Below are 18101 nucleotides of genomic sequence, written 5' to 3'. Positions count from 1 at the left end.
TTTGTGAAGCAAAGGAACACGTTTCTAATTCCCTCCTAGCCCAAAGGGATGTCCCATAATAGAGATTCTACAAGGAATCTGGTAGCTAGAACCTGGAATAGTACCAAAGGAAAGGTGAATAATTAATAGATGTTTTTTAACCAAATAATAGATGACAGAATACATCTTGATAATAGCTCAAATCTCCATTCCTCAGAGCACTTTAACTGATTATGTTATTTGGTATTCATAAAAATCACAGAAAATAGGAAAGCAGGTATTATACCCATTAAACAGATGAGGAAAAAACCAATCATGGTGGCCATTATTCATTGAGACCTTCTATGTGCCAGGAATCACTCTGAGTTTGTTCCATGTATTAATTTATTTCATCTTGCCAATAACCCCAAAAGGGAAACTCTATTTCATTTCCCAGTTTACTGGTAAGGAACCTGAGATGCAGGATGGTAAAGTCATTTGCTTAAGGACACACACAAGGTATGTGAAGTGACAGACCCAGAGCTCCAGTTCTTCCGAAAAGTTCTAGAGCTTTCAGCCTGTCACACCCTGAGAAGCCCTAGCATTCCCCTTCTTCTCATATCCTCTTATTTTGCATTTAGCCAATAAGCAAACAGAATTACCAAGTTTAGTCACTGATATTAAAAAACAAAGTGCTAATGGTTTGTGAATATCTATAGAAGATCTTCCTGGTGTGGCCCAGAGCACAACTTCAGGGGCCCCTTCACACTGGATGGCATGTGAACAGGGCCTGCTGGAATTGTACCACATGCTGGCCCTGGCCTTTGAAGGGAACCACAAGGTAGGAGACTGTAGGCAAGACACACTTTTAGAAAGTTAATTTTAAAAGTAGGCAATGTAACTATGGAGACCAATATGGAGGTTTCTTAAAACACTAAAAATAGAGTCATCATATGATCCAGTAATCCCACTCCTGGGCATATGTCTGGAAAAGATAAAAACTCTAATTTGAAAAGATACATGTACCCCAATGTTCACAGCAGCACTATTCACAGTAGCCAAGACATGGAAGCAACCTAAATGTCCACTGACAGACGAATGGATAAAGAAGATGTAGTACATATATACAAGGGACTATTACTCAGCCATAAAAAAGAATGAAATTATGCCATTTGCAGCAACATGGATGGACTAGAGATTATCATACTAAGTGAAGTAAGTCAGATAGAAACAGACAAATATCATATGATATTACTTCTATGTGGAATCTAAAAAAATGGTACAAATGGACTTATTTACAAAACAGAAATAGACTCACAGACATAGAAAACAAACTTATGGCTACCAAAGGGGAAAGGGGAGGAGGGATAAATTGGGAATTTGTGATTGACAGATAAACACAACTATATATAAAATAGATAACTAATAAGGACCTACTGTATAGCATAGGGAACTATATTCAATATCTTATAATAACCTATAATGGAAAAGAATCTGAAAAAGAATATATATCTATATTTATATTTATCTGAATCACTTTGCTGTATAGCTGAAACATTGTAAATCAACTATTCATCAATTTAAAACAAAAAGGGAACCACAAAAATCTTAAAAATTAAAAAATAAAAATAAAAATATTTAAAATGCCTCAAAGAAAGTAGGCAATATACATGCACATGGCACAACATTCATAAGGTACAAAAGACCATATAATTCAAAGTAAGCAGCACAACAACCCAGTTTCTCCCTTAGAAGGGTTACTAACACCAAGTTTTGTGAATTATTCTAGGGATATTTCATGCATGAAGAGGTCTAAAATCATACATAACACAATATTTTAAGGACCGCTTGGATATAGAAAACAATTTTAAAGCCTTTTTGCCATTGAAGTTAGATGATCAAAAACAGCCAAGTCTTTCAATAAAATCTAGTTATTTGCAACACACGAAATTATTTGGATACAGGCTTTTCCACACCTCCTTAATTTAGCACAGCAATTACAAGAAAGGAAACAGTAAAGGATGATTAACTGAGAGATCTAAAACAAAGGATAAAGCATGCTTAATGAAAAGTCCACATGGGTGAGGCTAATGGCGACCATGACCAAGGGTGGCACCTGTCCCACACTTGTCCAGCCAATTATCTGATGACAGTTGTCAGGATCGGCTTCAGGGGTGAGAGAGCTGACGAGAAAAGGAATGATGGGTGGAGTAAGGGAGAAAGGGACAAGGGCCTCTCAAAGGAAGCCTTCCTCACCCCCACTTCTGAATCCAATCACAAGTAGCTAAACAGCTCAGAGAGGAGACTATTCCCTCAAATGCTTGCCATGTTCACAGTCTGTCTTTCGGCACTGACGCCACCATCCTGACCGGGGCTGGAAGAATCAGGCATGGGTGTCTGACCAAAGGCCATGTAGAGCCTGTGAGATGACTTGGCTATTTTAGAGGGCTGGAGAGTGACCAACGAAGTGGTAGTAAATTCCTTTCTCGTGGGCAGCATGAATATGAGGCAGAAAGAGAGAATGAGTCAACAGTTTGGAGCAGGAACAAAGGCCAAAGATGACACAGAGGCAAGGCAGCATGAGGAACCATGAGTAAGCAGGGCGTGGGAGGTGTCTGGAGCAGAATGAAGCAGTGGGCAGCGACAGGATCAGTAGAAGCAGACAGTCACTGAGTGCCCACGGCATTGGTGGAACGCCTGGCAGGTGATGCCAAGGACTTGCTCCACTTGCCCTGTGATCACCAGGTCTCTCAAACTCTTGGCATCCCAAGCAACGTTCCAATTCTCTATGAGGTTCGCCAGAATAGTGCTTGCGGTTGAAAGGTCTTCCTGTCTGTCTTCCATCGTGTGAACTCTAAAACGAGCCTTCACTAACGTGGCAGGTAGACTGTTACATCAGTGGTCCACAGGAAGCACTCCTCCAGCATGTGTCCCTTTGTGGAGTCCCCTCTCACTATGGCTCTGGGCTTGGCCATGGGACATGCTTTGGCCAATGGGATTTTAGCAAGGATTATGCAAGCAGAGGTATCATGAGCATTTGCACACTGGGCTTTCCTCTTGTAATGTTCCCTCTGGGAAGCTTAGCTAGACTATGTATGGTGAGAGGAAAGAGTAGAAAGAGGCCTTGGGGAGATGAAAGATCATCTTGGACATTTTGGGTCCTACTGAGCTCCCAGCTAAAATCAGCTGAGTAAGTGACTTGTTGAACTATACGTAACAGAAGAACCATGTGAGAACAGAACAACCAGATGCCAGTCATCTGAGGGCTAACAAACCCTCAGAATTACAAAAAATAATCAATTGTTTCAAGCCACAAAATTTGGGGGTGATTTGTTATGTAGCGACAGATACCTGAAACAATTAATTAAGATAAACTCAGATAGGCTATTTCTTGCAACCAGAAAGATGTTAATCTGCCCATTTAAGAGTTCTGATGATTCAGATGCACAGATCTTCTTACAAGATCATGGTTGGAGCCACAGCCATCCTAAATGAATAGTCTGGTGATGTCGGTTTTCCCTCTAAAATGATCTATCATTTTGTTTTTTCCTAGATATACTTCCTTGTATATAATGTTGGTCCAGCCAAAGGACACAGACTTAAGTTATATTTCTCACACAAAACTTGTACTCAATAAATAGAAAATAGTTACTACTGACATCAAACAAAACTTTTTACACTAAAATAATTGTGGATCATGTCTAATTTAGAGTTTTAGGGATTATGTCAATCTATTTCTAACGCAGAAAAGCAAAAATTAAGCTAGAGAACAGGGTGAGAGGGAGTCCTGTGTAGCCCCTATCTTCCCATCTTCATGAATCAGACCAGAATTTGCAGTGCTCAATCTCGGCTTCTACTTGCACCTACGCACTCACCTACTAAACAGGGAATTGAAGAAAAGGGGAAAGAGAAGGGAAAGGCAGACCTTAGAGACAGGTCTCCTCCTTTATCACAAGGTACGCTTCCCAGGTGATTTCCTTCAGATTATGAAACAGAAACAAAGTTCCAATTTTTAAAAATGGAAAGTAGGGAACTGCTCTAAAGGTGAAGTCTGAGAAATGGAAATTTAATTCTGCATATGGGCCTCGATTGTTATATATTCAGAAACATTTGTCAAGTCACCGAACCAAGCTCTGGCTCTATTTATTTTCTCCTAAACGGAGATTTCTATAAATATCACCGAAAAGATGTAAGGATCAGAAACACTTTATTAAAACCTCCAGCAGAAAAGGCCATGCAGGATATTAATATTCTACATGGGCTCTACCTTATCTATTTGTCAAGTAAACAACACATGGCAACATGGCGGCCATTTAATAGTAGAAAACAGCATTCTGGAATGCCTTGGCAGGCTAGTCACTTTAAAAAAATTACGTCATATGTCAAAGATAAGAAGCCAGCATTTACAAACTGTTATTCTTGCGAAATGGTATGAGCCATTCAGGGTGGAGATGCACGGCAGGGGTCAGGTCTCAGTGTGCTCTTCTCCTAATGGCCTGAGTTGGGGGGATGGGGAGAAGAAAGAGCTGGAGAGAGAATTAGCCTAAACCAATGGCAGAAATTAACCCAGAGGTCTCAGCACTTAGCACAGTACAGTTTATACCCCACTCTTGCAAATGTCCAGTGTGGGTGGGCAAGGGGCTCTGCTCTAGGCTGACAGAGGTTCCACCATATTGTGAGGCTGCCGTCTCAATACGTGGCTTCCAGAGTCCCCGTGTTCTCCTGCTCTGAACTGCCGCCACCCAGAGGTGATGTCACATCTGTTGCTCACCACCCGTGGACCGGAGGGAGTCAATGACTCCAACCACAAGGGGTTCTGGGAAATGTCCAGTGCCTGTGAATATCTCTGGAGCACCACTATCTCTGCCACAGAGAGCATGCTTGGCACACAGTAAATCTGAAGCTGCCTTTCTGGAAAGAGTTTCAGAAGTCACATGCTACAAGAGGGCCGTTGTATTGTTTCCTCTCAGTGATCAGCCAGGGGGCGGGATGATGGTGGTGCGCAAGGGCTGTGTGGGTGCTGGTTGGCTGCGACCATCTCCTCTGCCTTCCGTCCAGCTGCATTTCTGAATCCCTCTTTCCTGTAACTTGGGTTTCCCCCAGACCCGGGCCTGGGCATGGAGGTGAGCAGCCAGAATGCCCAGATTGATCAAATCCAAAGGCTGTCCCTCCTGCCACGTCACAGATGACTATAATCCTCACAGTAACATTTCAAGATGCATTTTGCTAAGGTATCCAGGCTCTGTATAATCACAGCGGGACTGTGAAAATGAGAAATGGAGTCTGACGTGACATGAAGAATCGTGTTTTCCACTGGTTATCAGTGCTAGGGAAGGTGTATTACCATCAACTAAATAGCTGGAAACCCTTCACTCCAGCTAGAGGCTATTTTATATAAAGAACAAACCCTAGTCATTTGCTGATATGCATTTTCTACTACAAAGGATTTACCAGCCAAACAGGGGAGTAATTCATATTTAATTCCTGGAACATTTAATTTTCTTTAAACAGGCTATGTGAAAATCTGCATTTATAAAAAAAATCAGGAAGTGATCATTTGCTTCGAAGAGGATTTGTCAGATTTACTTCAAAGCTCATCCTCCTCCTGGCATTTAGAATAGAATGCAGTCTCCAGGAAGTTAAATATTAGCTCCTCAGGAGACCTCAGGAGTCCATATTCTCTATAGAAGCAAAGCACACAGAAGCGTGAACGTTAGAAACACTGTTCTCTGCAATGTGAGATTCAATCAAGCCAACAGTCAAAGTTCTAGAATATTCTGTTCGGGTGCCTTCTCAGGAACCACCTTTTCTATAAAAAGGTCATATTCTATTTCTATCACTACTTAAAGGGACTTCATAGAAGAAATATGGAATTTCATTGCTATGGTGTGGAAGAAATAACAACTCAAAGAGCAGGCTAGAAGCATCATCTGGAGGAAAGCATTCTTGGTCCAAGTTTCCAGCTCCCTGGAAGAATCAGAAGAGGAAAGCCTCTGGTTTTCATCAAAGTTGGTTAATAGGAACATTAAACCTAGAATTACAGCCTCTTTGCAGCTCTTCAGTTGAGTAATTCATGAACAAAATTTTCGTGGGTAAACTGAGTTCCTAAAGACAAATATTTGTGGCTTTCCGGAAAGAGAGTTGGGAAGTAAGAAGAAAAAGTGAGACAGGGGGATGAAGACAAAGCAATGAAAGAAGAAATGCTGCAGCTGTTAGAAATTTCCAAGTTACATTATTATCACTTTTTTGTTTGGAAACTGTGGTAATTCATAAAGAAGCTGGGCAGAAAAATACCTATGAAAAATAAAATTTTTAAGCACATGTAAGGAATCATAACTATTTTAAGGAAAACATTTACACAGAAGCCCCTCTACAAGCGCTCATGCTTTGACTACCTCTAAGGTCTCTTTCAGCCCTACTCGGAATTACGAGAGCTGCACCTGCTATAATGTAAGTGGAATCTAATAAGGTAGCCACCAGCAGTACAGCCATTGAGATACCACAGCAGAAGGAAAAAAAAAATTAAAAACCAGGGAAAAAAAGAGAGCTAAGCGTCAGATTCCACAAAGCTGCTGGCTATTGGATCTGATAAAGGTAGGCAAGGCAGGAATGCAGAAATGAGTACTCTCTCAAACAAAGGGCAGGAGGAGGAAGCAGGTAAGGCATGTCTGTGCCCAGTGCTTTCTCAGAGGGGAGTGGGCTTGGGGGCTCTCGGCTGATGCTGGGTAGTGGCTTCTGGGTCTGGGCATCACTTGCTGGATCCCTGTGTCCAGCGGAGCCAAGTTGAACATCTTTTGGAGAAGGGAATTCAAAAGGCTGGCAGAGCAGCCGACAGAGTGTAGGAGTGAAAGGGCTGGGCAAAGGATGCAATCAGGAAAGAGGTAACAGACAGGATACCAAGGGAGACCACCAAGAATAAGGCTGGAGACCGAGGGACCCCAGAGACATTCCCAGAGCAGAAGAGAACAGCTGGATATGGCTTTCACTGGGTATTGGGTGTGAGTGTAGGGGCCACCCAGTCATGGGCAGAAGAAACTTAAAAGTCCTTTCTCTTCCTGCCAGGTCAGCGGGCTCAGGATTAAGTTGGTAAAGATCGGGCCCCCCCTTGCCCAGCTTCACTAGGCCAAGGGCAGCACCTTAAATATGTCCAATTAGCCTATCTGAGGAAAGCTTTCAAAGTTTAGGTTTCTGTCTACTTCAAGAATTTTTGAAAAGGGTGTTCTAGGCCTTTGCTGGAGTACAAAACTTTAATTGTTGGCCTCCAACTTCTCTGCTAAGTTTTGTAGAGAAAAAAAAGATTTTGTTTTTGTTTTCAGAAGGCCTAACTACCCTTCTAGAAATTGCTCCAGTAGATCTGTCAATACTCAATAGCAGCTCCGGGTTAACTTCTGAGTTTTATCAAAGTCGGTTATAAGAATAGGATATATATATTCGCATTTTTTCCTCTGTCCCTAGATTTAACTAGTTCAAGAGACCTAGTTCTTATGTACAGACTTGGCAAACTGGATTAAGCTGTCAGACAGACAAATAAGAACCAGAAAACAACAGTCATGTTTGAAAGGTGTATTTTTGGTTTCCATTGAGAGGGAGGGTTTGAATGGAGACAAGTTATCCTGAATGCATTTCTGAGTATGTCAAAGGGTGGGGGAAGAGGGGAATGGGGAGTTACTGTTTGATGGGCACAGAGGTTCCGTTGCGCAAGATGAAAAAAGTTCTGGAGATGGATGGTGATAATGGTTGCATAACAATGTGAATGTACGTAATTCCATTGAACTGTACACTTACAAATGGTTAAGATGGTACCTTTTATCTTATGTCTGTTTTAATACAATTTAAGAAAAAAGAAAAAAAAATTCATTGCATACCTATTAAGTTTCAGATACTCTGGGGGGGGGCAATTTAAAAGCAAATTCGACATAATTCATGTCCCTGATGTGCTCAAATCTGGGCTTGGGAGAGGGAAGTGTGCTTTAGGAGAACGTAACCAAATGTAAAACAACGTGGTATGTTCTTCACTAGCAGCAGGAAGTAGGATGCAACCAATTCTGCTCAAGAGGGAAGAAGAAAGACTTCAGTATGAAGAGCTGAACTCTGCCTTGGAAGAATAACAAGAATACTCCAGGCAGAGAAGGGAACCTTTCTACACTGTTGGTGGGAATGTAAATTGGTGCAGCCACTATGGAAAACAGTATGGAGGTTCCTCAAAAAACTAAAAATAGAGCTTGCATATGATCCTGCAATCCCACTCCTGGGCATATATCTGGAAAAGACGAAAACTCTAATTCAAAAAAAATACATGCACCTCTATATTCATAGCTGCACTATTCACAATAGCAAAGACATGGAAACAACCTGAATGTCCACTGACAGATGAATGGATAAAGAAGATGTGGTACATATATATACAGTGGAATACTACTCAGCCATAAAAAAGAATGAAATAATGCCATTTGCAGGAACATGGATGGGCGTAGAGATGATCACACTAAGTGAAGTAAGTCAGAAAGAGAAAGACAAATATCATACGATATCACTTACATGCGGAATATAAAACGTGACACAAATGAACTTATTCATGAAACAGAAACAGACTCAGAGACATGGAGAACAGACTTGTGGTTGCCAAGGAGGAGGTGGATGGTGTAGGGATGGATTGGAAGTTTGGGATTAGTAGATGCAAACTATTATATATAGAATGGATAAACAAGGTCCTACTGTACATCACAGGGGACTATATTCAGTATCCTGTAATAAACCATAATGGTAAAGAATATGAAATATATATATATGTATAACTGAATCACTTTGCTGTACACCAGAAACGAACACAACATTGTAAATAAAATAAAATAAATGTTTAAAAAAAGAGTGCCATCTTCTCATGCAAAGAATAAAATGTGCAGGAAATTTTAGAGGATTCAATTAAGTTTAACTCAATAATCTGAGAATCAGTAATGTCCAGATCAATGGCTGCCTGACGCTGGGGTGGTCAGAGGAGATGGATGGCAAACAGGCAGGAAGGAGCCTTTTGAGGACGGTGCTCAGCAGAGTGGAAAATATAAGGCTTCTGGGGCCAAGTTAAAATTATTTAAAACGACAACAGCATACCTGGCCTCTTGATCCCTATCATCAGCACAACCACTAAAGCACAAAACTAACAAACAGAGATGGCCAAGGCATTGTTGTGGCATCCAGATGGTTCTTTTTTTTTTTTTTTTGGCCAAGTTGCGTGGGGAACTTAGTTTCCCGACCAGGGATTGAACCCAAGCCCCCTGCAGGGGAAGCGCAGAGACTTAACCACTGGACTGCCAGGGAAGTCCCCAGATGATTCTTGATACTTTATAAAGGAATGAAATTCAATAATTTTAATACAAATAAGAGAACAGCTTTGTGACCTTGGATTAGATTTCTTAGATATGATACTAAAAGTATAATCCATAAAAGGAAAAAAAATGATAGATAAAAAATGATACAGATTGAACATTATCAAAATTAAAAACATGTGTGCTCCAAAAGACACTGATAAGGAAATGTGAAAATAAGCCACAGGCTAGGAGAAAAATATTTACAAATCATAAAACTAATAAAGGACTTGTATCCACAACATATAAAAAAACTCTTACAACTCAAAAGTAAGACAAACAATAAAAAAAAAATAGGCAAAAGATTTGGATAGATACTTTCCCAAAGAAAATGTACAAATGGCTAATAAACACATGAAAAAATGTTCGGTATAATTTATCATTAGGGAAATGCAACTTAAAACCAAAGTGAGATACCAGCACATCCATTTGAATAGCTATTTTTGAAAAGACTGATCATATCAAGTGTCGGGGAGCATGTGGAAAACTGGAATTCTCCTACGTTGCTATGAAAATGTAAAAAAGGTAACCACTTGGGAAGAGAGTTTGGCAATTTCTTAAAAGTTAAAATACACTTGTTATAAACCCAGCAATTCCACTCCTAGGTATTTACGTAAGAGTAATGAAAACAAATGTCCTCAAAAAGACTTGTATGCAAAAGTACCTAGCAGCATTTTTGATAATAAACAAAAATCAGAAATAATCCAAATGTCCATCAATTGGTGAAAAGATAAACAAAATGAGGGATAGTCATATAATGGAAAACTACTCTGCAGTAACAAAGAATGAACCACTGATGTGTGAAGCAACATGGGTAAAAGCTCAAAATTATGCTAAGTGAAAGAAACCAGACATAAAAGACTCTATGATTCCATTTATCTGATAAAACTACAAAATCAGAACTAGATTAGTAGCTGCCTGGGGCTGGAAGTGGGAAATGAGATTGACTGGAAACAGGCAGGACGGAATTTTGGGGTGATGGTAGTGTTCTAAAACTAGATTTGAGTGAAGCTTGCACAACGGTATACACTTACTAAAACTCATCAAACTATACTTAAAATGGGTAAATTTGGTGGTATGTAAACTCTACCTCAATAAAGCTATAAAAAAGAAAAATAACTTGAATACCCCGTGTTTTGCAAATCAAGACACACTTCAGAGGACACACTCATGGCTTTATTTCCCCTGGTATGTGCTCTCACATATAATACTCATTCTAGTTTCAGTATAAGTTAAATATATCTATTTCTTTTTTAAAAACTTATCATCTTAGAGTTTTATTTTGGCAACTATAAGAAAGGACGTAATACTATTATTGTGTTTTTATATCATATAATGAATTGATTTCTTTTCCTTTTTTTAAAATTGAAGTATAGTTGATTTACCATATTGTGTTAGTTTCAGGTGTACAGCAAAGTGATTCAGATACACACATTCTTTTTCAGATTCTTTTCCATTATAGGTTATTACAAGATATTGAATATAGTTCCTTGTGCTGTAAATTCTTTATTGTTTCCTCACATCGGTCAGAATGGTCATAATTAAAAAGTCTACAAATAATGAATGCTGGAGAGGGTGTGCAGAAAAGGAAACTTTCCTACACTGTTGGTGGGAATATAAATTGGTGCAGCCACTATGGAAAACAGTATGGAAGTTCCTCAAAAAACTGAAAATAGAGTTGCCATATGATCCAGCAATCCCACTCCTGGGCATATATCCAGACAAAACTATCATTCAAAAAGATACATGCACTCCTATGTTCATAGCAGCACTGTTCACAATAGACAAGACATGGAAACAACCTAAATGTCCATCGACAGATGAATGGATAAAGAAGACGTCGTATATATATACAATAGAATACTACTCAGCCCCAAAAAGAATAAAATAATGCCAGTTGCAGCAACATGGATGGACTTAGAGATTATCATTCTACATGAAAGAAGTCAGAAAGAGAGAGACAAATATCATATGATATCACTTATATGTGGAATCTAAAATATGACACAAATGAACTTATTTACAAAACAGAAAACAGACTCACAAACGTAGAAAACAAACTTATGGTTAGTTACCAAAGGGGGCAGAGGGGGAGGAGGGATAAATTAGGAGTTTGGGATTAGCAGATACAAACTACTACATATAAAAGAGATAAACACCAAGGTCCTACTGTAGAGCACAGGGAACTATATTCAGTATCTTATAATAAACTATAATGGAAAAGAATCTGGGAAAAAAAAAAAAAAACGAGTGGAGAAAAGTGATAAAGTGGAAAGAAGTTGGGCTAGGAGTCAGACCCTCCTTCAAATCCTGACTTTGCCACTTAGAAGCTATGCTGCATTGGTTATGGTAAATCAACTCTGTGCCTTAGTCTCCTCCCTGTAAAATGAGGTCAATTTACCTGGCTCCAGGGCTGGAGAGAGGATACGTGAGATGAATGTGGAATTTTCACAGCAACACACGCAGAGCTTAACACACCCTGAGTAAAAGGGGACTTCGTCAACGTGACAAGGCCTGTCACACACAGCCCGTGCGTCCCTTTCTAGCCCCCTTTCTTGGCCCTTGTTCTATCATAAGCTAACGAACAGACCCACTGATCTCCATGCTTTGCCCTGGCTGTTCCTTCTGGCTGGAACACTTTTCCCACTCTCTACTTGATACCTACCCTCCTCCTGGCCTAGATAACACCTGATCTCCCCTGGACACTCAGTAAAGATGCCATCCTCTTGAATTGTGCTATCCCTAACCCTAAACCCTAACCCTAACTCTAACCCCTAATCCTAAACCCTAACCCTAAACAGTAGCCACTGACCACATGAGGCTACTTAGATTTAAATTAATTAAAAATGAGGTCCAATTAAAAAGTCAATTCCTCAGTCACACTAACCGCCTTTCAAGTGACCCACAGCTACCTGTGGCTGCCTAGAGCAGAAGAGAACGTTTCCATCATCACAGACAGTCCTGTTGGACAGAGCAGCTCTAGAGGAAAACGTCTCTGCTAACCTTCTCCCAAAGAACCCATGCGTACGTTTACAAGGGTATTCATGGCTTCATGTTTTGATTGTCGATTATTTGCTTTTCTCTGTGAGCTGTGAGCTTTCTGAACTACCACCCCATCAGTAAAAGTTTGGTAAATGGGTTCGTTTTCTGGAGGCCCCAGACCCACAAGGAGGGAACTCCTGATATCCTTGCTTTCCGGAGTTAGTCCCAAATGGTTTTGCCTTGTTCTGCCCGCCTACTCCACTTCTCCATCCATTCCCAATCCTTCTTAATTCCGTTCCTGACCTCCTTGACTTCCGACCTCTTGCCTCTTCCCACGTGTGTCTTCCCAGATGGGCTGTCTCCTGTTTTTGGCTCTGGCTTCCCTCCTTTGCCTCTCTGTTGTTCTTCTGTGGGATTACGTTTCTTTCTGGCCCCTCTGGGTTCCTAACCCATACAGCCAAGTCCAGCTCTAGGCCACGTGGCCAGGATTTCTTGGCCTCCAAGAAAGGGAATTAAATGATATGGCTCCTGGGAAAATACCTGATGGCAGATAAGTACTGTGTATAAAATATCTCTGTATTCACAGTGCCTTAGGCAGTGTCTGGCACATAGCATGTACCTTACAAATATTTGCGGAAGGAGTGAATGAGCTCTTCTTTTATTGGGGAATACACTCTTGGAGAGGAATGAGGTCCAAGGGGAGAGATGCTGAGAAAGAAGGAGAGGCAGTGTGGAGAAGTTTCTTGAGCCGCAGAGCATGACTGGCTTTCAACCCACAGATCACACCCCCAAGAAGTCGTATGAACTGCAGTTCAGAACCTGCCCTAGGATGGAGTGGGGAAAGGAGGAAGTTATCCCAGGCTCCACCCAAAGGTTCGCCCCCTGTGTTCTGGGTTGTGCGTTCCCAGGCATGGACACCTAGTGGGTCCTGCAGTGGTACTGACACAGGAACCTTGGGTGGGAGATGAGACGTAGCCTGGTGTCAAGTTGCTCAGAGGCCATGCAGAGCTGGAACAAGGGATGGAGAGGCTGAGAGGCTCTGAAGGGGAGCACGAAAGATGTCTGGCATGATGTGTATAAGTTAATCTTTCAAATGATCTAGCCATTGCGGGCGGGACTTGGGCACCGGAGGATGACATCAGGGGAAGACTTACAATGTGGGGTGTTGTCACACTTGATTCTTGGCAAGGTTCTTGGTCCATGGTAAGCATCAATTAAAAACTGACTGGTTGACAGCGTAGAGGCATCTGAGAGTCCAGTGCAGATGCTAGGTTCCCAAAGGGTGAATGTGATGCAGGCAAAGTGGGTGTCGGGGTGTTAGGGGGACCGGTGGGCAGAGAAGGGTTGAAAACAAACCTCATCTACTTTATAATTTTGCCTGGAGCCAAGTCTCTTTGAAAGACTCCCCATGTCCTCTCTTTGGTTCTAAATCTCAGACTAAGAAAACCATTCTGGCATCCCTTCCAAAGTTTCACCTTGAATAAGATTTCCTATATCATTATAAAAACCACGTAAGGCCCAGCTAATGGTCATGGTACTAAGGATCAATAAACTTGGCTTCTCACCAGCTTTTCCTTGGAGCCCAAACAGCGATGCCTTTGCTTTCTGGGTTGATCACAACTGCCTACACTGGGTCTGCTGTTCTCTAAGTAGACACTGGCTGTAGCTCTCTTCTGCTCCATATCTTGTCTACACAATAAATGCCATTGCTCTGATTTGCTCTGTTCATTCACATTTTACTAACCAAGTCATTTTCAGTAAGTTTTGGTTTTTATATCTGGGACTCATAGAGTTGAAAGGCCCAAGGGCGGGCGGGCTGGCTTGTTTGTTTATTTATTTATTTATGCCCCTTCTTTCTAGGCAGAAGGACAAAAAAAAACATTCCTGTGAGAGTTGGTATATTCACCCGTCTTCCGCAGGGCTCTGAAACCCTCTCAATGGCTCCTCAAATTTCAGCCCCAGCTGTTTGGGTCTTCTTTCCCTGAAGGCCTGGAGCAGCTCTGCACAGGTGCACCTGGACAGCGGCCTCACCCTGTCCCTCACAAGGGACCCCCTGCTTCCTGCCTTGGGCATCTCTGGCTCAATAGTCCCAGGAGTCCACCCTGCATTCAAGACGCATGACCCAGCAGGGCCAGAGACTTAGTGCTGTGGGCCGCCCCCTTGAGCCATGGGAATCTGCAGCCAGTGAGTAAATGCAGCCCCCTTTCATCCCCTGGCCGCCAGGTCCGACGTGCATCTCGTAAACCCCCTCACAGGTCCCTGGGGAGTCCAACAGCCAATATAATCATGCATCCTTGTGCTGGCTTTTCCCATTTCTCTGCTTCACTTCCCCTCTTCTGCATTTCTACTCCCTGAGATGACATCTCCAAACAAACAAGTTTTGGTCTCTGACTCAGCTTCTAGGGGACCCTAGACTAAGACAAGTGGGTGGTGGTCTTAGATTGGAGGTGCAAAGTCTCACACCCTAGATTCGTGCTCCAGGAGGACAACTGGCCCCTTGGGGTCCCCACCACCCCTACCCTAGGGCTCCTTTGTGTCTCTTATTCCAAAGGCCAATGGGGGAATCAGGAACACCTCTGCCCTGGGCACTGCTACGCCCTGCCTTGTTTTAGCGTTCACATTATCCTCTTTATGCAGTGAGGACACAGGTTCAGAGAGGCCAGATGACTCATCCGTGATCTCACAGTGAGAGTTCAAACTAGCATTTGAACCCCGTCCTGTGGCTTCAAAGCCCATCATCTTCCTATGGCAGCTCATAGTAGACAAGTCCTTATGACTACAAGTCTTGGGCATCCTTTTTCTTCCCTATTGGTTCCCTGAAGATCTACAGGACAAGCTTTATACAAGACACACATCTCTAGATGTGCAGCTTCACTCTTTTGCTGGGTCATTTCTCCTGGAGACTCTGCATTTGGTTGTCCTCTATCACCTCAGGGAGCACACAGCATCCCAGTGGCTTATCCTGACCCACACAGGGTGAAAATATTTCTGCTGCATTGCCTAGAACTGTTTTCCCTTTTCTCTTTCTCTGGGTCACATTCTTTCACCGTGAAGCCCCGTGGCTTAGCCCTTGATTCTCCTTTGTCTCACTGGAAACATAACTAGGAACTCCCTCGGTGCAAATTCCTTCTCTAAGCCACAGCTGAAGACGCGTTTCTCAGACATCTTCAGCTTCTCAAGCTTGGCTCCCAGTTTGACTTGGGGGCACACACTGGAAGGAAGGTGAACATAACACAGCCCATGGGGACCCCGAAACAATTCAGCTTCCAAGGCGCTCAGGGCAACTGCCTCTTTTCTGTGGCCCCCTCGGGGAGCACCTTGATGCCCTGGGGCAGCAACCCCCAAATTTCCTGACTCCAGACTCCAGGAGGAATCATCAAATCATATTATTTTGTCTATTTGCCTCATTTCACTCTGTTTCTTCAACATCTTCACAGAAAAGAATTTCATGACTTTCTTTGCCTCTTTTTTTTTTTTTTTTTGTGGGAATGAGAATCGATGTCCTTTCTCCCCAAGTGTGAGGATGAGAATAACACTAACTCCAAAGGTGACAAAGAAAGAAATCCTCTGCGCGTGAACGACACAGTGGTCTGGCCCCTTCCCTAACAGGTGCAAAGTGGCCGTGGAGCCAATAGCGGCTCGTTGCCCTGACCCTGAGCTTCGCCAGCAGGCACCGCCCGGCTCCCGTTTCCTGCTGGCACCATCTGGCAGGTGCTGGCGCTTCCCAGCCATGCACCTCGCTGGGTAATTGCCTCAAATCATGGGGTGTTTCTCTGAAGCCCTTACCCCCGCCACGAGCACAACTGTCACACGGAAACCACTTAGGACATGAGAAGTCATTCATCTCCACGAATGACTCACCCCGCAGAGCTGGGCTCGCAGGCCTAGAGGATGACTTAATCAGAAACGCTCGTCCTCGTGTTGGGTGGATGCCATCCGCCAGGAACACATGTTAGGCAGCTGAAAGCGACCTGAGCCAGGCTTCATAGCCGCCTGGCAGCCTAAAGAGCTCCCGAACATTATTCACCTTACAATACACTCAGGCCTTCCCCTGTGCAGTCTTTCTACATTGCATCACGTGCTGTTTCCAAAACATACCCTAATGTTACCACTAAGTTTAAGGCTACGTCCGTGAAAATATAATATGGCCTAGCATCTTCTTTTCTACTTCCTGTGTAAAGCTCTCTTTTCATTTACCTAGGAAGATATATTTGATGCTGCATTATTTCATTTCTAATTATGCTGAAATTCTACACAAACTGAATTATGTGGTTTTTTTTTTGTTTTTGGGGTTTAATTAAAAAGATCACGCACAACTAGGACTCTTGGGGAAATCACAATGACCTTCAGGTCATTAGCTCTCACCCAAACCAGGATTATTCTACCTTTACTTGAAATGGTCTTTCCAAAAATGGTCCAACCGCTGTAACAAACTAATGTTTCAGAGACATATTCATGCTCTATACTGAATGATACAGGGCTTCACTGTATCATTCTAAACAACTGGGCACCAGTTGTTTAGACAGGAGCCATCTTTATTAGTCTCCTTGGCAACCCATTGCTTCTTACTGTCTCCAGAGTTAGGGCTAAAAATAAAGACCATTTCTCTGTTCCTGTAACAAACACACACAATTCTCTTTCCCTGGGTTGTCACGTTTAATCAGAAATCAGAGTCTGTTTCCAGTCTGATTCATTGGATTAAGCCCTCATTCAGCCTCTAGCTTTCTAATTCTAAGGGTCTTTAGGGAAAGAAAAAGTTATTCTCTGTCCCCAGGCAAGGCATCATGAAAAAGCAGCGATCTCAACACCTCTCCTCCCTCCAAAAGCAAACAATGTAAGGAACAGTACCAGACAGGTAATGAATGTCGACCTTACATTTGCTCAACACGTGCTGAGATATCCAGGCCGGAAGCTCCATCAGGTGCTCCCAGGGGCCATGGCGGCACCTGTGTAACCTCCGACCACCGATTGCTCATCTCAGCCCCACCTCCTGAAAGATGCTCAGAGCTGAATGGGCTGTAGCCAAGGCTCACCCAGGGCTCCAGGGGATTCAGCTGTGTATAGAAGGTAAACCTATGTGACAATACTCAGGGCACACTCCCAACCGTCCCTTCCCTTATCATCTGTAGAATCCTGTTCCTTTCCCCAGTTCTCCTGGATCCTGCAGGAAACCTTGGAGCTTTGGGATACAGGCTAATGGAATAGCCCTGAACCTGGTAGAAGGTCTCACCAGTGCCCTCACCCTTGATGCAGTGGTGAGGGCAGGTCACCTTGTCGCTGGATCTCACTGTCCCTCCGTGAGACATGGATCATTCCACAGCACAGCTGGGTGGAGACCTAGCCCCAGTTTGACCTGGTTTAGCAACTAGGTAGAGTCCCCCTAACCTCTCCCCAGCACCTCTTAGGAAACAAGTTCACACATGACCTCTGTTTTACACTTTCCAAATTACACGGCAGAATTTGGCTTCCTTCCTGAAATTCCCCATGTTCAAAATGGTGAGGTTTTAAACTGTTCCTTTCGTATAATAATAGTCAACATTTACTTAATGCTATTTGCAGCAATATGGATGGACCTAGAGTTGATCATACTAAGTGAGGCAAGTCAGACAGAGAAAGACAAATATCATATGACATCACTATAGGTGGAATCTAAAAATTGATACAAATGAACTAATTTACAAAACAGAAACAGACTCTCAGACTTAGAAAACAAACTTATGGTGACCAAAGGGGAAAGGCAGAAGGGAGAGATAAATTAAGAGGTTGGGATTAACATATACACACTACTATATATAAAAT

At 42.6% G+C, this 18101-nt stretch overlaps 1 protein-coding gene across 18 annotated transcripts in view; it reads right to left on the bottom strand.

The window, feature by feature from the left end:
* The window catches only part of NRCAM (neuronal cell adhesion molecule), a 318604-nt gene that overhangs the window by 96639 nt on the left and 203864 nt on the right, over window positions 1–18101 (bottom strand). The window lies entirely within an intron of this gene.

This window comes from Balaenoptera borealis (assembly GCF_965194805.1).
Source record: "Balaenoptera borealis genome assembly, chromosome: 7".
Classification (NCBI taxonomy): domain Eukaryota; kingdom Metazoa; phylum Chordata; class Mammalia; order Artiodactyla; family Balaenopteridae; genus Balaenoptera; species Balaenoptera borealis.
The sequence above is the reverse complement of the archived record's forward strand: the minus strand, read 5'-3'. Positions and strand labels throughout refer to the sequence as shown.